Source organism: Danio rerio, chromosome 13, assembly GCF_052040795.2.
Source record: "Danio rerio strain M-AB ecotype USA chromosome 13, GRCz13ab, whole genome shotgun sequence".
NCBI classification, from domain to species: Eukaryota; Metazoa; Chordata; class Actinopteri; order Cypriniformes; family Danionidae; genus Danio; species Danio rerio.
Window position 1 is genome coordinate 44,748,914 of NC_141033.1, and position 25,698 is coordinate 44,774,611.

The 25,698-nt window shown below is 32.8% G+C and overlaps 1 long non-coding RNA gene across 3 annotated transcripts in view; it reads right to left on the reverse strand.

Annotated features, from left to right (window-relative positions):
• The window catches only part of LOC147841176 (uncharacterized), an 84,765-nt gene that overhangs the window by 48,620 nt on the left and 10,447 nt on the right, over positions 1–25,698 (reverse strand). For 2 of the 3 annotated variants that reach the window (XR_015506345.1, XR_015506344.1), the window contains exon 2: positions 23,560–23,773. This is a non-coding gene — a long non-coding RNA (uncharacterized LOC147841176). Of the gene's footprint in view, positions 1–13,405; positions 15,678–23,559; positions 23,774–25,698 lie in introns of those variants that run through there. The other variant, XR_015506346.1, reaches the window with a different exon arrangement.

A 25,698-nucleotide genomic window follows, 5' to 3' on the forward strand; every position in this document is an offset into this window, starting at 1 on the left:
CTGCCTTTTGACTACGACTCTGGATTACCCGTATACATCTGTTTGCCGCTGTATTGACCACTGCTTGCCTGACCATTCTAATAAACCTGCATGTGGATCCGATGTCACTCCCCAGGGTACAGTAAGTTGACACATACTTGCAAAGTTTCAGACAGTCTACTAATACTCAAATGGACCATCAAAATAAAGTGCTGGCTTATGTAGAAAATAATAATTTTGGTAACATTTTAATCCTTTCATTTTTATTATATGTAAAGATATTTATGCATCATGTGTGTATTAGGCAATGTCTAAGCCAGGGGTGTCAAACTCAATTTACCTGGGGGCCGCAGGAGGCAAAGTCTGGGTAAGCTGGGCCGCATAAAGGGATTTCACAAAAAAAAAGTCCTCAAATGTCATTATTAACAGTTTTAATTATTTCTTCTGAACATGAACCTGATGTCCTGAACATTAATAGAACATTGAGTGAAGATTATGAACAGTTCTTCTGAACATGGCATCTTTTGCCTACTTCTTGCTGCCAGAGACTTGACAGCGCTTCTTCTCACAAATCTGAACCACATTTGGCTTTAGAGCGGAAGCAGTTGAGACCCTCAGTATGGCTTGAAGATGATCATCATTAAGTCTAGACCTGTACTTTGACTTATTGAAGTCCTAGGGAAAAAAGTGGGGGAACTCACTCAAAACTTCCATTCCCTCACCTAAAAAAAAGGCGTATATATGTATAAATAAAACACCCCCACCCCACTCCAGTCACATCAGTCTGTGTCTACCTATAATATCAATATATATAAGATGCAGGGCAGGCACGTGCACACATAGGGCTCAACCTGTGCAGAGCACATGCCCTTTTTAGTCTTGCATAGAAAGTGCCCTTCCAAAATGATCAAAAGTGCCCCCGCGACCCGACACACCCTCGGTCCCGCCCTTCAGTAGGCGTGCGATAACACCGCTCGAGTACGCGCGCGACAACACAGCTGATTAGAACGCGCGCGACAACGCGCATTGAGTGACAAGCGAGCTGTGTACGGATAGAATCAGCGGAGCGGGAAGCGCTCTCTCTCCCCGCTCCGCTGATTCTGTCAGAGTACAGCGGTCGGCGCGGGCCACAAAATATTGCACTGAGGGCCGCGAGTTTGAGACCCCTGGTCTAAGCATTTGGACCTGCATAGGCGCATAACTAATGGCTTTAAATCAGCTTAGATGGTCAATGGCGCGGTCTATTTCAGTTCCTCAAAATAGCAATGTGCCAACAATGCGCCTTAACACACCTCCTTTTCAGACCAGAACACACATGAGTCCACAAAGAAGCACAAATGGATTTGCTATTTAAACAACGTGACGCAAAAGATGAAAATTACTGTTGAGCTGGTCTGAAAATCGCGCCAAACACGTCCTGCACCTTATTGAGCTGAGTGTATAGGGCCCATGATCACTGCTCAGACCTTTTGAAACTATTCAAAACATCAATAAAAGTTACTTTTTTAAACTTTTCAACATCAAAAGTTCAATAATGGTCCAATAATGCAATTCAAAAACTTAAATAAGTGTAAAACAAATCACAAAATATAAAAAAACTGCTAACTTATGGATTTTTTTTACCGTTTAATATACATAAATTAATAAAAAGCACTTATGATTCACAAAAAGAGAAACGGATATTAGATTAATGGACATTTTTTGACTGCGTATTTGTGCTGATTGATTTATATATTTTTTCTTTCATATCGTATAACTATATGGTGTATTTTAATTACATTTTGTAAATTATCGTAGTGTGTTTCAACTCACACACTTGCCAAACACTACGCTGTGTGAAGCACAAAAGCAGCAAACTTCGATTTCCTGGAAGAAGGTGAGACTGTCAGACTTATGATAAACATACTTTTGGTACTTGATACAGAGGTGCCAAAGAAAGCATAACTCAAACTGAAGGATTTTCCACCTGGTCTGGAGCAAGCGTTGGCTATAAAGCCGCCAGTGTCTCCGACATGAGGGTGTCACACAGGGGAAAACTCTCATACAACATTTCTCTACTCCTGGTGTGGAAGCAAACAGAAAGACGGAAAGTACTCTTGGCTCTTTCTTACCGACAGGAAGTGTTCTGAAACATGGGCCATAGCTGAAAGAATGAATGCGATTTCCTTTCCATAGCAACAAATGAGATGCATTTTAAAACATGGAAAGGTTTGGAATGGTGTTAGTGGATGTCTGGATAATGTTCCGGTAACAGGAAGGGCACGCTTGACTCTGTGTTATGATGGAGAGAGAGAGAGCTGGAATCAAATATCCTTCAGTCCTACTTCAGCTACATTACTACATCTTAGGCAACATTAAAATGATTTTTTATTTTTTGTTAAAACATTTGGCTTTTTAAATTCATGTGCGTGTGAATTCATGTAAATTGTTTAAAATGTTTTACCTTGAGTTAATTTGGAGAAGAAAAAAAAAATGTAAAACCTCAGGCAAGCCATATACATGAAACAAATTGTTTTGAATGTAGTTTATGGTTTGTATTTTTGTACGATCTCTTAATTTTTTTTTAATAAAATTTTTAGTTGAGGTAAAGTGTATTTACAAAGTGTAATGTGCTGAACAATTTTAATGGAACAAAAAATTAAGCTAATACAATAATGACCTGTTAATGATAAAAAAAAAAAGCTAAAATTTACATTTGAAAATATAACCTATTTATTAAATCAAAATAACCTAATATTTAAGTAAAAATAACCAATTATTGGGTAGAAAAAACAACCCAATTGTGGGATTAAAATAATAACCCGGCAATGGGTTTTTGATTTCCTGTATGCCCTTCAGATGGAAAAGATTCGGTTTGCAATAAAACAAAAGCCAGAACAGTTCCAGAAAGTCTGAAGCCCTTTTCTAAATTTTTGAAAGGAGACATCTATATCTTAATTGCCTTATTACCTTTTTTTTCTTTGTATTATTTATTTTTATTTATTTGTTTATTCTTTTATTTTTGTTATCTTGTGTTTGTATATCTTTGTGTATAAATGTGGTATTTTATCTTTATTTATATATTTATTTATAGTGTACAATTATGTTTATATATTTATTTAGTGTAGAAATTATGTATTTCTTGTTTGGTGAATTGTATCAGTGAGTATATCTATATGTATCAATATTATGTATATTTTAATGTCTGACCTAAGATTACCCTAATTAAAAAAAATTAAATAAATAAATAAATAATAATAATAATAATAATAATAATAATAATAATAATAATTTTTATTATTAATAATATTATTTATTATTATTATTATTATTATTATTATTATAACAACAATAACCCAGTTACTTGGGTTAATTTAACCTCTGATGTGTTCTGTCCCATATTTACCCAGCAGTAGGGTTAAAAACAACATAATTTGCGTAGTTTGTAACCCTGTTTTTTTAGAGTGTTTACTTCTGTTTAACGGAAAAGAAGATTTGTTTCAACACATTTCTAAACATAATAGTTTTAACAAGAAAAATATCAAAATATTATGCAAACATTAAATAAATCAGTTATTAGAAATTTTCTAAGATACTAGTATTCTAAAGTGTCATTTAAAGACTTAACTATAGGTTAATTAGGGTAGGTAGGCATGTCATTGTATAGGTTGTTTACACATGACGTCATTGATGACGCGCGAAATTCAGGTGGAGGGCAGGAAGCGATTCTTCAACACTGGAATCGCGTTCAGAACATCAAAATGTTTCTGTTTTATGTTGTTTATAATTGTTTAAATTGGCCAAAATAAGAAATGCCCAACAGCTTTTGTTGAACTCCAAAAAGTTTTGCACATTAATGGGGAAAGACTCAAAAAACTGGCTGAAAAAAGAAAGAAAAAGTGGCATTTAATAAAAAAATTTTAAATACATCCATACAAACATTTTTGAACGCGAGAATTCGTTTGACAGCACTGATAAAGATTATATACAGGCCTAGCTATGTGTATAAATATGGTAATGTGTTGTATAATAATTAGATACAAACACCCCCACACTTATACAAAATCCAGGAGAATATAAATAACGTACCCTGGAATGAAATCTCCATCTTGTTTCACAATAATCCAGGTGAGTCATGGTCTGACATAATCCCGGTAAATTACAGAGTTTAACTTCAAAGTTAAAACTGGAATGTAACGACTACTCAACAGATTCTTCAAAAATGCCAAGAAACATAGAAGTGGAGTGTCATTTAAAACATTTACTACTGTTTGCTGGCTGTTGCCTTGGAAATGAGGTCAGTATCTCTGGCACATGGCAGCAGTTTTGAGGAAAAAGCTGAAGAAGAAGCACATGAGACAGCATGAAACCGAGCAGATGACACTGGATCCAGGAGCCCCCCCACCGAGACTTGCATGCAGGAATGTTTTCATGTCTCCATCATAACTAAAGCCTCTCTCTCTGTCTTTCTCTCTCTCTCTCTCTCTCTCTCTCTCTATCAGTGTTCCCTTCTCTAGTTTAAAAAAGCTTTAAATGTTTTTTATAACCAACACTATCTCATGACAATTCGTATCTCTTTGATTTAGAAGCTAATTCTTATAAATTTGTATGATCTCATTCATTTACTTCAGTACATATTGCTCATCTCCTAATGGCGGTTGGGTTTAGGGGTTTGGTGCCACGCCTCTTTTTAAAAATCGTACATTTCTGTATGAATACACTTGTATAAATTCATAAGAATTAGCAAACTTTCAATAATTACTTTCCTTGAGACAGTCACGTTTCTGCTTTGCCTGATAGCTACAGCTAGAAGAAGAAGAAATGCCAACTGACCTAGCTGAGACTCGAACTAGCAACCTTCTTGTCGTGAGGCAGCAGTGCTAACCAAAAAATAAAAAAGAAATAATATATATATACTGTATAAAACAAAATGTATTAAATGTATTAAAATAAAACAAATGTTTTACAAAAAATAAATAATTCAACATTTTTTGCTCAAATTGTTAATATTTATCGTCAGGAATTGGTCTGTAATAATAAAAAATTAAAGTCATAAATAAACTTTAAGACTACCATTTTACATTTTACATGAAAATCCTACATTTTACCTACTTCACAATGTGATTTAATTAATTAATTCATTTTCCTTTAGCTAAGTCACAGCGGAATGCATGGTTCAGGATCTGGTTGTCGCCACTGGCTTGCATGGTTCAGGATCTGAAAAGCTACGCATAGATGAATTTGCTCTTCAGTGTTTGGACTCTCAGTAATGATTTCATACCACACTTAACTGAGCTAAACTGAACTGAACTTAAACACTAAAAAACTGAACCACCCTGATCCAGTTACTATGACCATTTATGTGAAGCTGCTTTGACACAATCTACATTGTAAAAGCGCTATACAAATAAAGCTGAATTGAATTGAACCGACCATCAACTATTCCAGCATATGTTTAACGCAGCGGATGCCCTTCCAGGGAAACACCCATAAACTCTCGCATTCACATACACACTCACTATGTCTATGAATGTTTAGCATATCAGTTAAGCATATGGAGAGAGTTTTTAATTGGTTACCATTTATGAAGGCCACTCCCCTGATTTATTTCTTCTTTTGCAGGACTGAGATGGTTAAAGGGACAGCTCAGCCACAAAAGGAAATTGTCCTGTAAATTTCTCACCATCAAGACATCTAAGATGTAGGTGAAATCTTTCTTTAGTAAAAAACTTTCTTTAGTATTTAAACAGTCAAACCCGGAATTATTCTTACATCTGGCAAATTCTGACTTAATACTTTTTACGGTAGCCACTGAAACGTCAAAACATTTAGACAGTGGTGGAAAGAGCACTGAAAATCATACTCAAGTAAAATTACCATTATTCATTCATTCATTTTCTTTTCGGCTTAGTCCCTTTATTAAGCTGGAGTCGCCACAGTGGAATGAACCACCAACTTATCCAGCATTTATTTTACGCAGCGGATGCCCTTCCGGCTGTAACCCATCACTGGAAAACGCCCATACACTCCCATTCACACATATACAATACAAATAATTTAGCTTATTCAATACAGCTGTTACGCATGTCTTTGGACTGTGAGGAAAACCGGAAAACCCAGAGGAAAGCCACATCAACACGTGGAGAACATGCAAACTCCACACTCCAACTGGCCCAGCCGGGACTTGAACCAGCGACCTTGCTGTGAAACGATAGTGGTAACCATTGACCCACAGTGCCACCAATGTGATTTAATGTGGTATAAAATGTGTCGTACTAGCAGTTTCTGAGGGAATTTCTTTTTTAAAAGTTATTATTTTCAGCGTACTATTACTAACACTTATATTTGCAATTCTATTAAGCATGTTACAATTTTTCATGCAGATTTAGTTTCTCTCATTATACAATGTTTTATTTTTAGATTTTGACAAGTGTGTAGTTTTCCAAACATGGTAAATGTACAGTATACTGCATGAGAAACGGTTCCGTAACAATAGGACAGGTACATTTTACATTCACATTTATTCATTTATCCACTGAGACTCTTCTATACAGGAATGATTTCTTGTCTCCATCATAACTAAAGTCTCCCTCTCTGGTTTAATAAGCTGTAAATGGTTTGTTATACAGTCACGTTTCTGGATGGTCTGCCAGCATGTCACTTTATGCTTTGTTTAGAAAAGTTTCAGCCACTTTAACAAACCTGTGGCAGAGGCTCTGAACTACACGACTAAATAGAACCTTGTAAGGCAAAACTTCTTCCATGAGCACACATTCAGTGCACGTCATTCATTTAATAACACTAGAAATATGCAATAGTCATTCATAAAAGACCATAATGTAATCTATATGTGTTGTACTTGCATTCTATGCTCAGATAAAGTTCTTGTTTGGAGGTTCAGGCATTTGCTTATATAACTTACATTTCCTTTTCAATTGTTTGTATTTTCATGTCATTTGTATGAATGAATTTCCAGTGAAATTAATGAATATTTATTAATGGCTTCAGTATCAATGTATTCAAATACTGTAATAAAAGGACTCATGAGCCCCCTGTTGGTTTAAAATAGTATTGCACCTTCATAATGATTCAAAATTGTTGATTTATATAAAAGATTTTCATATTAAGAATCTAAAATAAAAAAACTTCTGTAATCAATGCATCTATAATTAAATAATGTATTTGTACTTTTGTAATAAAAGGTTTAAACGATAGCCCAAATTATACTAATTTATTGATGCCAACTGTAAAAATATTATTAATATTCATAAATACTACCGCTTATCTCTTTCTACCTCAAAAATGTAACTTAATGTGTTGATTTTTCTTTTTACTAGCAATTACTGAGTGTAAATAGTTTCACAGTAATTATTTTAGTGTACTATTACTAATCCTTAGATTTCAAATTCTCTTTTAAATTTATATAAAAACTATATTAAACCTATTACAAAAAAAAAAAAAGTTAATTGAAATTAAAATTTTGACATCCAGGTAAAGTCTACATTAACATACATACAATCACATTATACAACTTTTTATTTTTGAGATTATGAGAAGTGGAAATGGCTTTGTATTATAAAGGGTAATTATATACAGTACACACAGGCTCACCAAAACTGGAGGACGCTAGGTTATTAATAGATTGCCTGTTCTAATTAATTCTATGACATCTGCTTGGAAGGGTCAACATTTGGTATAAAAACATTATGGGTCCAACCTGCATTAAATTTATGCCACAAAGGATTATAGCAGTTCTGAAGGCAAAACATTGTCCATGCTGGCCAGGTGTCCCTAATAAAGTGAAAGACCATGACCTTCAACCTGATCCCACCCAGTGGAATGTCTGTGGAAGTGCGGTCAGCTGATCTATGACCTTGGGAATAACCCCCTTTGACATTAAATGCAACCTTTAGAGGTCACTATCAGGTAGGCATGCAACTTTAAGACAGAAAACTACACCAGATGTCAGGACTACATACACCTGACTGCCAAAAAACAAAAACTTTAAATAAAAAGAACAAGTTATCTCTATAAGTCAAATATCTAGAAGTCAATTTTGATTACTTGTCTTGTAATTTTAAATGCTCTATATGCTGTACAATTGAATGCAAAATTATTAATGATTAATTTTCTTATTTTTTCCCCAAGTGATGATTGACAGAGCATGAAAATTTTCACAGTATTTGCTATTATACCTTTTCTTACAGAAAAAGTCTTATTTCTTTAGGTTTGGCTGAAATAAAATCATTTTAATCATTTTATATATAAATAAAATTATTAGCCCCAATGAAATATTAGCCCCCCTGTTTATTTTTCCCCAATTTCTGTTTAATAGAGAGCAGATTTTTTTAACACATTTCTAAACATAATAGTTTTAATAACTCATTTCTAATATTTTTCAAGACATTTAAAGGCTTAACTAGATTAATTAGGTTAGCTAGGCAGGTTAGGATAATTAGGCAAGTTATTGTATAATGATGGTTTGTTCTGTAGACCATCTAAAAATATATAGCTTAAAGGGCTATATAATGATAATAATAATACTAATAATACTAATACTAATAATAATAATAATAATAATAATAATAATTTTTACCTTAAAATGGTTTTTAACATTTTGAAGACTGCTTTTATTCTAGCCATAATAAAATAAAACAAATAAATATATATATATATACACAATCATATATATATATATATATATATATATATATATATATATATATATATATATATATATATATATATATGTATGTATGTATGTATGTATGTATGTATGTATGTATGTATGTATGTATGTATGTATGTATGTATGTATGTATGTATGTATGTATGTATGTATGTATATATATATATATATATATATATATATATATATATATATATATATATATATATATATATATATATATATATATATATATATATGTGTGTGTGTGTGTGTCTCAATATACACAATCATATATATATTTCTCAACTCAAATATATGTCTCATATATATTCATATATGTCTCAACTCAATCGCAAAACTCTAAAGTGCACTGAAAAATCCGCAGCCTGTGAAAATTGATACGCACTATGCGGAAGTTTAAGAAATACAACATATGCATCACATGACCCAAATCATTAAACGTAATGACAAACGAAATTAGTTTTTCAAAACAATTATCCACAATTAAATTATTTTTAACATAAATGAACAAAGCTAGATAGTTTAGAAAAAAATCTCAAACATTTTAACTGTTTAGTAATTAAAATTTTGCTTTTATATGAGACAATCAAATCATTTAGCTATAATGAACTGTTAAAAACTTGGTAAAATTAATATACAGTATGAAAATTATTAGTTCTGATGTTGTTCATAAATAAATAAATGTTGATGATGCACAATGAGGACATTCTTTTGCCACCTTCAGTTTCCTCTAGGTGCTCGGGTTACCCCAACAGTCCAAGCACGTGCGTTATAAGTGAATTGGGTAATTAAAATTGGCTTTAGTGTTTGAGTGAGTGTGAGAGTAAGAGTGTATGGTGTCTTCCATTACTGGGTTGCGACTGGAAGAGCATCCTATTTGTAAAGCATATGCTGGAATAGTTGGCAGTTCATTCCACAGTGGCTCCCTCTAATAAATAAGGGACTAAGCCGAAGGAAAATGAATGAATGATTGAATGAATGAATGGCTAATAAGTTTGCCTTCAATCATACATGTTCTTCCTTGCACTAAATTTAGTCTAGTTTGTGTCAAACCAACACGCACTTCAATAAAAAACAGCATTGTGTAGTGTATAAACTAAAGCTGCACGCCAGATCTGAACTTTCGAATGGTCATAATAAGTTCACTTGGTTTATACATTTGAAACACTGCACTGCTCATAATGTAGCTTTAAGCCTGTATGAAAATCTGTGGCCAACGATTTTGACATTCTCTAAAATGTTTTGTTTAGACTAATGAGATTATCTGATTCTGTGCCTCCCTGGGGAAAGAAAGTGTTTGAAAAGCAAGATCCTCGATTTGGCTCCAACTCAACACTTTCTGCATGCAACCTGCTAATTTAGCCTAGTTAGTGACCACATTGCGTGCCAGCGGATCATTAGACGGCAGTGGCTGTCCTGTATCTGTCACATGTCCAGGTTGCCCTGTTCAGACCTGTCTGCTACCCCACAGCGTAATGTAAGCTAGATCAGGCCCACAGAAGCCAAGAAGAATTTTAATTAGAGGTGAGTAAACAAAACACGGTTAAATTAATCCTGAAGCAGAAAGAAAAACTATCGCTTGTGTTGGAGAACATGATGGCTGTATGGAAACAAAAAAAGTCTGAAGGGAAAATTAAACAAATCAAACAGACATGGACAGTCTGCAAACACTTTGTGTTTCCCCCAGGAGGCACTTACAAATCAACCCACAGAAACTGTTAAAGAAACATTTCACTGTTGAAAATAGGCTCATTTTATAACTCTTCTAGTGTTAAACTGTTTAGTTTTACCATTTATGAAACTCTTCTCTGTGTCTGGCTAGAGCACTTTTAGCTTAGCTTAGCATAGCTTTTCTGTTTGTATATAAATGATCTACCTGAAAGTTGCAAGGAGGTTGGTTGTCAAATGTATGCTGATGGTACAATTATTTATGTAACAGCAGAAAATTCACAGAAGGCTGCAGAAATGTTAACTAATCAACTGGTCTGTATTTCCCACTGGCTGAAGGACAACTGTCTAACTCTAAATTACAACAAAACAGTTTCCATGTGTTTCTCCTCAAAAAACAGAGCACTAGATGCATTTAAAATCCAAATTGACCAAAAGGAAATTAAGGAAGTGAGTGAATTTAAATATCTAGGTGTCATCATAGACTCGAAGCTTAAGTTTGATGCCCACATCAAGAAAATGTCTAAAGGCTATTAAGACTAATTTAAACTGTTTTCGTATGATAAGACCATATATATCTCTTAAAGCAGCGCAAATGTTTGTGCATGCTATGATATTTTCACGTATGTCTTATAGTGCAATAATCTGGGGTCAAGCAACCCAGTCAGTTGTTAAGCCTGTAATGTCTCTTTACAAACAAACTTTAAAAGTAATGGATCAGAAACCAATAAGATGGCACCAGTCAAATTCTTAAAAAATATAATTTGTTAAGTTTTGATAGTTTTTTAAAAGTTTTCGTTTTTAAAAAAAAACATGTTTAAGTGTATACATGGTCTTGCTCCTAAAGTAGTTTGTGAATTAATAAATAAATTCAGTAGTGATGGGGCGAAGACTAGAGGGGCAGTAAGTGGGAATTGTAGAATACGCAGATGCAGAACCGCTGTGGGTCAGTCATCCTTTTCAGTAAAAGGTTCACATCTATGGAATGCCATGCCTGTTCATTTAAAGTTACAATCAGAACTTCCAGTTTTTTCTGTAAAGCTGAAAGAATGGTTGAAATCTTTACAGCAATGTGAACATTAAGCATTATTCTTTCAGGTTGGTCCCATTTACATTTCTCTTTATCCATATGGACTTGCATCTTATGTTTATGGCTCTGTAAATATTGTACATGTTTGCTGTATTGTGTTTTATTCTTGACTGTTTTTTTTTATTTAATTTTTATTTATTTTTTTTTAATGTAAAGCCTAACCAGGGACAAGGGCTGCAAATTAGCTTCATGCTATATGCCCTATGTACACAACATCGGTTATCTTTGTATAACAATGTCAAGTGTATTGTCCCTGTAAAATAAACAAGCATTAGATCATTAGCATCTCGATTAAAAAAAAAAAACAATTTTTAATAAGAGTGAAAGAAAATGAGATGTTGCTATTTTCTAGGACAATATGGCTAGGAGCTATACTCTCACTTCTGTACAATGGTGGCAGCAGAAGAAGCATGTTACCTATCTAGTTAGGGACTATTTTCAGGCGTATAATATCGCCGGAGTGGAATATAGTTCCTAGCTACATAAGTCTAGAAAAGAGCAACTTATCAGTTTCTATCAGTCTTAGTACACAATGTAACTTAATTGTTTTTAAAAATGAGATGCTAATGGTCTAATACGATTCAATGATTTATGCTAAGCTAAGCTAAAAGAAACCCGGAAATTGTCTGAATGGATTCAAAAATGGTAAAACTGTTTATGTTTGATGTTTGTTTTCTGTCTTTGTGTATTTATTTTTACCCTCCTCTCTGCTTACTCAACCCCTAGGTTTCTTATCGGTTCAGCATCAGTCTATCATCATTATGACTGTGTCGGTTCCATCAATCCCCGGACAAGCTGCAAGCATTTAAAGCCCTGACAGAGACCAGCATACCATTAGTGCTCCCCACAAATTATTATTTTTTTTGACATGCTTAGGCTGTTTGGTGAATTATTATCTCAGTTTACTGTGGTAATTCAAGTTTGTTTGTTGAACTTCGTTGGCTTTAAGAAAATAATGTGATGGTTGTTGTGTGAAACTGAGCCCTTGACCGTCTTGTTAGGTTTGTTTTAGTTTAGATGGATTTTTGTTAGATTAGTTGAGTGTTTTGTCACGCGTGTAATTTTAAGTTTTGTAGTTTAGTTTAGGTGTCGTGTACACTGAAGATTTCGGTTTTTATTTTCATTATTTCTTTTTTGTCGCCTAGTTTAGAGTTTAGATTTAAGGATTGTTTTGTTTTGTTAATTTCTTTGATTTGGCATACACACATTGTTTTTGTTTAAATATAATAATTGTAAATGTTTATTATCATTACACATTGTTAACGTATTTTTATGTAAAGCTTAAATAGACAATTGATTCCTGCCATGAAATGTCAACCATGCCATGAAAAATATTAATTACTGATGAAAATTTCTCAAAAATGTCTCTGTCAATGTTTTTCAAACAGTTACATTTAATTTACCAAAGTCTCACATGTGCCAATGTCACATCTGTCACATCCATAACGGAGGTGTTACATTCATGATGAAACTTTTTTCTCATAAATGCAAAAATATACAATAAAATCAATCATTTTTGTTCTATAGGGAGACAAACCTTATCTCCTTTTGACTAGTATTGTTTCTTCTAGGTTGTACAGTTTAATTCACAGAATTTCTACATTGTTGTTGTTCATTTTCCTCATTTAAAAATATAAAAAATGTTTACAGCAATTTCTCTGATCCCATACTGTAACTCTGTGGTTAACTGTTTTGGAAAATATAAACAGATGTTTCAATATAATGATAACATAAACTTTCTCTGTGAATTTATGTTTGACGTTTTTACTGCAAATGTCACATCCATAACACATCCATAACCCTGGAATTGCTAAGCAAAGTGAATTAATGAAAGTGCAGTTTGAAGAACAACATGACAGGCAGAGGGAAAGAGAATATATTACATTAATCAGCTCAGCTTTGATCACTTATCTTACAATTCTGGTATTAAAAAGAGCCTAATTTACAGTTTTCACTGACTTTGCAAGAAGTTGAGCCAGGATAAAGACAAAACAGTGACAAGCTTTTCAGCCATAACAAGGGTAGCTGAATGTTCCAGATTTGTGATTTCTAGAATACTTAATCAATGCAATGTCTACAAGGTGACATTTACACAACAACAATGTAGCCAGCATAAAGGAAAAGTTTCTCCCTTGTGATTTAGAAAAGTTTCTCATTTACATGGCAGCGTTTTTTAAAACAACTGTAAAACAATTTTTACACATCTGTAAAAATGATCAAAAACACTGTTTTATGTATGCCAGGCCACTATTTGGTGCTGCGCCCTTGTTATTGAACAGTATCTTTAGGGAACTGACTGCTATCAGTGGCTTGGCATTGGTGTGTATGTAGAATTTGTTGTTTGTGTATGATACATGATTGTGATGGGAAGAAAATCCAAATTTTGCTAATAAAGCTTTAGCAATAACAACACTAACACGTACTCTGCCACTGTGATGTGTTTATTTTTTCTTTCTTGTATTTCTGAATAAACGTTTTTTTCAGTTTTGACATGAAACTATATAGGCAGAGCACATCAAAGTTTTGCACTCATTAAACACAACTACTGCACTTGCATAAAAACATTACATTATGAAATCTGCATAGCATTAGTGTGTTTGAATAAAGAGTGAGGTGCGTGTATGCATTTTACTTTGCTCTACATCAGTGGTTCTCAAACTGTGGTACGTGTACCACTAGTGGTACACTGGCTTACATCTAGTAGTACATGCGGAGGAGTGAAAGGTAAAATGAATACAATTTTAATCATTTGATGCATACGATAACACCGATGTGATTAGCATTGGCTGTTCTTTAAAGCCTGCAATCTAAGCGATGTGCTTAGAATGTTTACTTTAGTGCATCAATCAATCCAAATGAACTAGAGAAAGAGGTGTGTGGTGCTTGCAGAGTAAATGAGCAGTGGTCCCCAACCCTCTGACCACAGACCGGCACCGGTCTACAGATCAGTTGGTACCAAACCACACAAAAAAATCATTATTTCCATTTTATTTATGATCTGAAATCTTTTATTTTGAAAAATGACCATATTCTATATTACATCTCGGTCACTTGAGCATCAAAATTTAACCCACAGGCTAGCAAAATGAGTAAGAACTGCAGCACGACGCGCTTGCGTATTCCAGGCGTACCCAGTGAAAACATCTTAGCTTTTCAGAATGCCGCACAGCGACTCACGTGACAAGAACTGACTGATCAGCTTCATAATTTGTATGCAATATAATTTCGTTGGACTGATTATCTCAGACAAACACCCAAACACTGCAGTGCTTTTTAAATTCTCCATAAATAAAACTTGTATCAGAGTGCATGAATGTTTTGTCAGCTTGACATCCTCTGAGAAAAACGGGTTCCCTACCAATCTACATACAAGTTATTGTTTAGATTTTAAAAAAGTTTTACAAATATGTCATGAGTACATGCAATTTTAAAATTTATCAAAAATTGTATAAATATGAATATGTCTCTGCCTCGAACTGTGCAGTTCTGTAGCTGCTTAGTTTGGCCAACTACGCTATTTCAACACTGCTCGTTTTGGTGGTACTTGGAGAGACAATTTTTATTGAGGTGGTACTTGGTGAAAAAAGTTTGAGAACCACGGCTCTACATCCTTTTTGGCCGCTATTAGTGTTACCAAAAGTGTTAGAGTTAGTCTTAGTGTTAACAAAACTTACATGGGTCAAAGATAAGACATGGAATTTTGGTGTATGAGTAAAATAAAATAAACAATAGTGATTTTAGGAGCCTAAAGAGCATACTAAAACCATATTAAATTCAAGAAAAGTGACTAATGTTAAAAACGTGTGTTATTTTGTTATTCAAGAAAGCAGGTAAGATATACTAATTTTATTATGTTCTCAATGATGAAATCTAGAAGCTTTAAAGAATAGTGGCAAAGAATTTTATTACATTTGAAATTAAAAGTTAAAAGTACATTTAAAATAACAATTAATAAATATTTTGTGGCTTGCCTAAATGGAGTCTTTACCATCAAATGATTTTTACTTTAAATATAAAATATTTCTATAAACTGTTCTGATAAATGACATTTTAATGAGTGTCTGCTGTATGATAATTAGGTTCTAATAACAAAATTAAAAAAAAATGCATTCTAATATACAAAACAAGTATATATTTCAAGCTTTGCATAATAAATAAACTAAATACAAAACTAAATAAAAACATGTATATTTCACCATGAAAGTTATTGTTGGGTCTGCTTTTCTGTTGCATTCTTTCGTGCGAGTCCCTGAAGAAGTCTAACACATACTGTAATAAACAAATAAAAGAAACAAAAAAGAGATTACACCTTGCATGCTAAATGATCCTTTTAAGCTCCAGAATGATCACGTTTAAGACGTTTTTGCTAATTACATAAAGCCTATTAAAGGAGTTTAACCTGCTGCAAGAAAGAACACAATATAACAAATCCTTCATAAAGCCAGTTTGAGCTTTTCAAAGCTCTTTAATTGAGAAAAGGAACATGACGGATGTACTTTCTGTGCTCTAATAAATATTTTTTAAACTTCTCGAATAACTTCCGCATCTGACATTTGACTTCAAAAGAAAACAGTCTACAAATTATTTACTTAGATGTTCTACATACTGTATTAAGGTGATTTAAGAGAAAGCAGACCTGTTTTTACAAAAAATTTGGCCTTCAATAGTGTAACTGTAGGATGCTGGACAATGGAGGTGTGAATCCACGGACAGTTTATTATAAGATTTGTTGGGCAGGCAATGGCCAAACAAAGGAGCAAATGGTTACATAGTACAGGTAATCCAAAAGGCAAATTCAGGTAACAGGCAAAAACAGGCGAATCAATAATGAGAAAACAAGGCAATAATCAAACACAGAAAAACTAGACCTAATGCTTCGTGATGTTACAGGCTATCAACCAATTAGACAGGCTATCAACACAAGCCTTCTGTGTGACAAAGTGAGCAGTCTATGTACTAATCAGTCCTTGAGTAGCTCCCAGATGTGTGTGTGTGTGTATGTGTTTGCAATCAAAAGTAAAGCGAAACAGGTGTGAGTGAGGTGCATGACAGGATTTGTGGTTCATATGGCAAATGTTTACCAAGCCTGGATCGCTGGTGATTGTGACAAATACACAGCATATTTTGTTTGTTTGTTTATTTGTTTGTTTGTTTTGTTATTTAACATAAACAATTTCTGGAGTATATTTTGCAAGACGAAAACCACAATTTCAGTTTTTCCGATTCACATATTATTCAGTTTGTTACTTTATTTTTTCTTTGTATCCATTTTTTCTCCTTTCTAGTTATTAAAAACAAAAGATTGTATCTTTGTTCATTTTTTAATGTGTGTCATACATTCAAAATATGCTACTGGAAATTGACTAAAAATAAATTTCAATTTTCAAAAAAGTTTGCAATTGTTTTTACAATAGTAATTTTTGTTTAGGTTTATATTTTAAATGATTCACACATTATTTAAGAATTGTTTTTAATTTTTTTTTTGGAAACAATTTATACACAACACAATAATGCATTTTTTTATTTAAATACTGCTCATTTTTGATAAATTGTATTAGTAATTTTTGTAAAAAAAATTACATTATGACTTACATCATTTACATTATTACACAGAAATCAATTTTTCTATGCTGTAAAATATAATTTTTATTTCTATCTATTTACATGTTTCTTTGTTTGTTTTGTTTGTTTGTTTGCTTATTAAAAGTGTACTTGGTACTAAAAGTTATTTGTTCATACATATTTATTCATTGGGATGAACCAACAACTATTCCTGCATATGTTTTAAGCAACGGATGTCCTTCCAGCCGCAACCCAGTACTGGAAAACACTCATGCACTCTCATATTCACACATGCTCACACACTTCGGCCAATTTAGTTTATTCAATTCACCTATAGCGCATGTCTTTGGATTGTGGAGGAAACCAGAGCACCCAGAGGAAGCTCACGCCAACACATGGAGAACATGCAAACTCCACACAGAAATGCCAACTGGGATAGCTGGGACTCGAATCAGAAACATTCCTGCTGTGAGGCAACAGTGCTGCTAACCACTGAGCGACAGTGCTGCCTCTCCTATTTTTATGTAAATTTAATACATTATAACATAATAAAACAGGACACATTGCTCCACGTACACATAATATCAATCAAGCTACGTAATTCCAGTCAGTGGACAGGAATGATGTGGCTGATTAATAGTTTTGACTACAGCGCCACCTTGTGGTATAAATACGTCAATGAACCACACCATTCAGTTTTATACTGCAAGGTTTCTCCAAAATTTCTAATGGATAGTAGGTCTGTTCCTACAACATCAAACCTCAAGTATCACTTTAATGAGCTGAAATCTAACATACAGTAGATCAAATGCAATTTACAATTAAAAAGACATGCTGAAACACACTACCAAGGGTTCTTTTAAGTGATGATGAAAAATGTTTACCTCTCTTTGAACTGTCTCTGGGCGAACAAGTGGGTCAGTTTGTCCTGGTTTATGTCCTATTAAGCATATCTCTGTAATTATGTCTGATCTGAACACTGAATACAAATAAAGCAAGATCAATACAGATACTGCAGTGTGGATTAGTAGAGACTGTTGAAGAAGGACACTACGGGTGAGCAGGGTATAATTCAGGCCCGTAGCCAGCCTGCTGAAAGGGGTGTTTCTTTTTTCTAAAAAAAAAACATTTTTGCAACTATTTGCCTCATTTTCTACATTTCAGTGACAATTTTAAGCACTATTTTTAGCTGGATTAGCTTGTCGGGTGGTCAACACAACCATACCTTTTTATTTGCTAAAATATTTCTTAAAGATTTACCATAAAGAAATAAGAATAAATACTTAATTTATTACATCATATTACATCATTAGAAAAAAATTGTAATTTGTCATTTTTTTAATTAAAACTATCCAATTGTCATTTACTAGGCAAATAACAAACTGGCCAGCACATTCAACTAAAATAATTAAAATTAAAATTAAAACTAAAATAATTAAAATATAATAATAATGTAGAGCTTTACAATAGCTTCTCTTGTAAAAAAAAAAAAAAAAAAAAAAGTACATTTAAAAATTGGATAACAACATTAGCCAAGTTAGGATTAAAATTAATTTTAATATGGGCCTTTTTTAGTGCATCACACCATTTTATTGGTTAATTTTTGGTTCAAGAATATAAGGCCCAAGCTTTAGAATAAAAAATACTTGTAAAATGTTTCCTGTATTTAAAAATAGTACAGTAAGTCAGTAGTGAAAAAACTTCACGTCTTGCACATCTGGAATGTTGGACCCATGAAAAATAATTGTTTGCATGGGTCAAAACTGATTTGCTGTAGTCACCAGAAGGGACACAAGATTCCGCTTTGTCTTAAAGCCTTATTTGATTGGTTATGTTTATAATTTAAGATGACATAGCAATCAAATTGAGACATAAAAGCTCATGTATGGGAAAAATTCTAGACCTTTGTCAGTGAGGAGTGGGTCTCCCCCCCACCCCCCAGCTACGGGCCTATATACCCAACATTTTCTCCCAGTAAATTGATTGCAAAAATGCAAAAATGTATGTTTTGCAAGTTTTCTAAAATGTCGTGTTTACATTAAGCATCATTTAATTAAAGCATGCACTAATTTTATAAACTTTCAGCACAATAATTAGAATATTGTTTCTTTTTTTGTGTCAAAAATTATTTAGTAGATATTCTTTTCACTTCACAATTAAAAAATATTGTACTGTATATAATCAGGCATATTATATACAACCATGTTCCTTTAAAAAAACAAACTTCAGAATATATGATTACAGCAGTGAAGTTTGGTGTATTTAAGTGCTATCTAAGGTCTTACGCTACACACATTTAAAAAACCCATAAGACAAGCTCTTTAATTTAATTTCTGTGAATATAATGATATTTATGTAATTTCATTCATTCATTTTCTTTTTGACTTAGTCATTTTATTAATCTGGGGATGCCACAGTGGAATGAACCGCCAACTTATCCAGTAGTTTTACACAGCGAATTCCTTTCCAGCTGGGAAACACCCATACACTCCCATTCACACACATACACAATTTTAGGACGATTTAGATGACCCAATTCATCTATACCGCATGTCTTTGGGCTGTGGCGGAAACCGGAGCACCTGGAGATAACCCATGCCAACACGGGGAGAACATGCAAACTCCACACAGAAATGCCAACTGACCCAGCTGAGGCTCGAACCAGCGACCTTCTTGCTGTGAGGCAATTGCGCTACCCACTGTGCCACCTTGACACCCTTATTTATGTAATTTTATACAAGTAATCTGTTACACTGTTATCCAGATCTCTCTGATTTACAAGCATAAAAATGTCATGTTTTAGTCATACATTTTATAATCTGCAGCAGTTTTACTCAGCTTAACTCACTAAATTAAAATGAGCAGTTTTTTTTATTATATGTACACTCACAAAGCTCATAAAATATATTTTATTTTAATTTACTGGCTTTAAAAACCTGCATAAAATATACTCAAGGTTTTCCCTTTTTTGTTTAACACATATCGTCCACTCTACTAATATTAAATGAAGTATTTATTTGTTTTTGATCAAATAAAACTCAGGTTTGCAATTATTTGTTCTCAATGAGAGCAGTGTGGGGTTTTCTGTTTGAGCAAAATGTTACACAATAAAGACTGTTTACATGCTTCTTTGCTCATATTTAATAAGAGTGCAAATATTAGTGCGCAGTATTTCGTTTAAAGCATCAATAAAATGTCACTATAATTTTATGTCCGGCTTTATAACGTTCAATTCAAGTCATCTTTATGTCTACACAGTGCTTTTAACAATGTCAGTTGTCAACATACTGCAAACATTCAGAAAAAAAAAATAATTTTCACATTTATTGTAGAGTTAAATACTATATACTCACCCAGGCTCATAACATAATACTATAATGCTTTAAAAGTCTGGTGCACAAAATACTTCTTTTTTTTTTCTATTGCAGATATTGTCCTCTCCACTAATATTTAATAAAGTATTTATTTGTTTTTGATAAAAAACTGTGTTGTTTGTTCTCAATTGAGATTGTGTTTTTGTTCATGCTTAGATTCTGCTATCAAGAGAATATTTTTCACAGCATTCTTTGCTCATATTTTGTTTATATGAGCACTGTATTTTGTTTAAATCATCAATTCAATTTCACTGTTATTTCATATTTCAAGCCTTATATGGGTAATTCAAGTCAAGTCATCTTTATTTCTGAAGTCACTTCAATGCAAGTACAAAAAATGAAGAAAACAGGCTTTAAAAAAAATATGTATTGCAACCTTAAAAGATCCTTCTTCCAACTTCATGCATCCATGACAACGTCTGAATCGCCACTTTCAAATAAACTCAAGGTGAAAAGTCACAGCTAGAGCAAGAGAGACTTTTATACGCATCTAACCAGAGGTCAAATTTCAAAAACCCTTAAAAAGGTAATTTTAGTGCTTTTTTAAGGTGAAAAGAAATACAACTTTATGTATGATATATAGTCTTAGTGGTGGTAGAGACTGGAAAACATGTTCTATGCACTATGATCAAAACTCTATTTAATAAAGGGTTGTTAAATAACAAATTAAATTACAAGAACTATTCTTGGTTTCTTAATAAATCTAAATCTAAATCAATTATGCAACTCATGAAACATTAAGGATATACAAAATGCTGGGCTGTTGTAACCCAATGTTAGTTCAATGTTAGTAAAAGTAGGGTTGATTTTTAAAATGAAATTTGATTGACACTTTGTAACCCATAAAAAGTGGGTTTGGTTTTGTCTATGTTTTGCAACAACCCATTTTTCTAATGTAATATCATTTAAGATTCTGGTTCCAGGTGGCTCAGTGTTTAGCACTGTCACCTCAAGAAAGTTGCTGGTTCGAGTCCCGGCTGGGTCAGGTGGCATTACTGTGTGAAGTTTGCATGTTCTCCCATTGTTGGCGTGGGTTTTCTCCGGGTGCTTTGTTTTCCCCCCACAGTCCAAAGACATGTGCTATAGGTAAAAAAAAAAATTTAACTAAAATGGCCGTAGTGTATGAGTGTGTATGAGTACTAGGTTGCAGCTGGAAGGGCATCTGCTGCATAAAACATGTGCTGGATAAGTTGGCAGCTCATTCCACTGTGGTGACCCCTGACAAATAAGGGGCTAAGCCAAAGGCAAAATGAATGAATGAATGAATGATTCTGGTTCCTAAAAAGTGTTTTGAAGTCCTCATTTGTAAACCCCTAAACGGTTCAGATCCAGAGATATTTGTGTCTAATTACAGTAATGTGTCATTAAAATACTGCATATTTAACTCTTGGCAGCTTCCGAAGCTGTTAGAATGAATAGAAATAAGATAAGATCAATCTAATCAGGTAAACTTGACAAATTATGAAGCTGTTGAGGAAGCTGTTGTTCATCTTTTATTTATTTTTTGTTAAATGTGTAGTTAACAAGGTTGTCAGGATACAGCCAATGTCCAGTAATGCTAACACATGAAAAATACTAATGTGGTAAAAAAAAAATACTATTGTGTTTTTAAACAATATTAAAGTGTAACTATTATAAGTATACTCTATGTATTTACTGCAGTCTACAATTATTAATAAATAAATTATAAACTAATAAATTAATAAATAACAAATGTTACAGCATACTATCAGGAATCATGGCATAATTACCTCATAATCCAGAAAGACTTTATTTTTATATTTTATATATATATTTAATGTAATATTTTATTATATTTATTACTGTTTTTTTTACTGATATTTGATTTCACAAATAAAGCTGCTGTACCATCCTCAATAGTTTGTTATGGTTTTTGGAACTTCACATCCTAACAATTAGACCTGTTTTACAAAACTTTAAAAGCTTTCCCATAAACGTGATGTTTATCACTGAAAATAGGAGAATCATAGCTTTAATTTGATATACAGGTATGGCACATAGTCAGGATAATATTTTTAATATAAGCGTTTTCTGAGTCTGAAATTAAGAAACTCAGTTACTATTAAAAGATATCAAGGTTATGTTTTCATAAAACATTCTTTCCATTGTGTAGAATGACTTTGTCAATAACAGGGAATCTACGTTTCAGGTCTGTGAATCACGAATATATCAAGTTTAAGTTCAGTTTATTTAAATAGCACAAGGTCGCACAAAGTGCTTTACAGAGAAAATACAAACAAGCAGTATGGGCATAAAACAGCAATAGAATGTAAAAGAGGGCATAAAAGATGTCACATAGATTATAATAGATTTGGTTTCAATGCCTAAAACAAGAAAGTAATTGACTATTTAAATAATTCCGCCTAGTTAAAAGATCCTACCACAGTTGACCACAATAAACAGGATTAAAAACGAGACAGTTTGCCCCTCGACTCTGTCGATATTAAAGATATCATGGTTAATTTTCACAGAATATTCTTTACACTGTGTAGAATGATTTTATGTACAAAAAATGACTTCTTAAAGATTTAAGGCAAGGAGAATTGAGCTGGATTTTCAGACAGTTTGGGTCACAAATACAGTGCTCAAACATAATTGAGTAAACCCCATTTTGAAAATGAATATTTTCATCCATTACTCAGTGAATATAGGTCATATGTTTTGGTGTATTTGAACTTTAGAAATAAAAATATAATACATTTAAATTCAACCAAAATATTACAAGCTGCAAAATTTCAACACAATTTTATACAGTTCTTGTTTCTCTTGAATTTTTCTGTTTTATTTTTTTTATTTAATATTTCTCTCTAGAATATAGATATAGGAGTACTAATTTTGGACTTTTATCATGAGTTATTTTGTTAGAATAACTCCATATTTGGCTTCAGTACTGACTAATCTAATGTATATACGCACAAATACAATATTATAAAGCATCTTATTGAAATTATTAGTTATATTTAAAAATATGAATGTAAATACAAAGTCTCTATGGGCTTTTTCCTATAATACTGTTTTAAATACATTTTTGGTGCTAACAGTTACAATACTACTGGTAATGAATTCATACATGTTGCTTTTAACAAAACCATGTTCTGTTTGCAGTTATTTCTCTCAATTCTCAATGAGAGCTTTGAGCAAAAGTTAAATTCATTTATATGTTCTGATTTACGAACTTCGCTTCAAAAACTGACCTCAAATCAGAAGCCGTCCATGGCAGCCTGTCCTCTGAGACACAACAACACACATGCTGATTGGTTTGGACTCGGGCACAGATTAAACTGCTGATGACTCCCTCACTCTCTTTGGAAGATAAAAGGCAGCGGGGACTCTGGGGTGCTGGCCTTGGTTTCTTTCTCTTTAATTTGGCCTGTGGTGTCAGCGGGATGAGAGACAGAAAGGGCACCTCTGGAGAAAGAGAGAGAGAGAGAGAGAGAGAGCAGTCATTTAATAATGAGCAAGGAAAGAGCTATTAATGGAGAAGCTCTGTTCGCTCTCCTGGGGCGTTTTTTTACCCTTCAAACCAAAACTGTGTACCAAGGGAGTAGGGCTGCACAATATATACAGTTTCAGCATCGATATTGCAAAGGGATAATACACAATAGTCACATTGCAGGATATGCAATGTTGACGTTGTATTTTAATCTATCATTTTCATGTGTTTTTTGAGGCCTGTGACTGTTTCATGATTCAGGCATTCAGGCTCAAGATTAATCCCTGATTGCCACATCGTAATAAACCGCCTGCCTAACTACTCTGGCATGTTTTACGCATCGGATGCCCTTACAGTCACAACCAAGTAATGGGAATTGTATCATTTGTAACTTTAAAACCAATCATTTTATTGAATTGTTTTTATTTTTATTATTCCATTACTGTACCTGAATACTGTTAGACTCTGAAAACCATCAAAAATTTTTCCAAATAGAGATATTTAGGTCATATGGTGAAATTGTGATATCGAAATACTGTAGAAAAAAATCTATAATGTTAATGTTATTAAAAAGTATAAAAATGTTAGGTTTTTCCAATATCGTGCAGCCCTAAAAGAGACATTAAAAGTAGTTCAGAAGCTACACTGTGATGATTTTAACTGGATATGAACACAAAATACATATTGAGCTTTTAATCAGATGTATATGTTATTATCAAGTCATTGTATGAGTATATAACCAGATGAAAAAAATATTATATTGCCGGTGCCAATAGCCTAGTGATTAAGTGTGCCGACATATAGCACCATGGAGCTCACGGTGACCAGAGTTCGATTCCCGGCTCGTGGTCCTTTGCCGACCCTTCCCCTCTCTCTGCTTAAACTATTTCCTGTCAATTCTCTGCACTATTCTATCCAATTAAGGTTTAATATATATATATATATATATATATATATATATATATATATATATATATATATATATATATATATATATACATATATATATATATACATATAGATATATATATATATATATATATATACATATAGATATATATATATATATATATATATATATATATATATATATATATATATATATATATATATATATATATATATATATATATATATATATATATATATATATATATATAGATATATATATATATAGTGATTGAATGAATCTGTTTCAATAGTTAATATGGTAATACAACTATAGTAATTTAATACTGATACAAATACTAGTACTACAAAACAAACACCACAGATTAATGTACTAAAAAAATAAAGTGTACTACAGGATTTACTATCACTATAGTTAATACTACACAATGATTTAGTATTCTTTTACAATGTGTTGTAAATACTATAAATAATACATTTACTATTGTACGGTTCAAAAGCAAAAGTATTTTACTATGATTTACTATATTATTTTATGTGGGAAGAAACTGCAAAGTAAAAAAGCAAAAATGCTTCTAAATAAATACAAATACACTGAAATAGAAAATATGACAAAAACTAAATAACGTTACTCATTCGTGTGTAATATTGTATTTTCTGTCAACCATTCATGATACAAAAACAAAACATGATTTTATTGCAAAAGGTGTAGTAACCAAGTTTTTTGGCAGATTGATTAACAATTGTACATAGTTTCAATACAAATAACATGATTATGTGGCTGACTTGTAGCAAAACTATGGTTAATTTGTGACTATCAAGGTTTAACGACAAAAAATGTTAAACATTAGCCTAATGTTCACATGATGATTGCAAAATGGTTCATGTAATACAGGGGTGTCCAAACTCTGTACTGGAGGGCCGGTGACCTGGAGAGTTCAGCTCCAACTTGCTTCAACACACACCTGCCAGAAAGTTTCCAGTATATCTA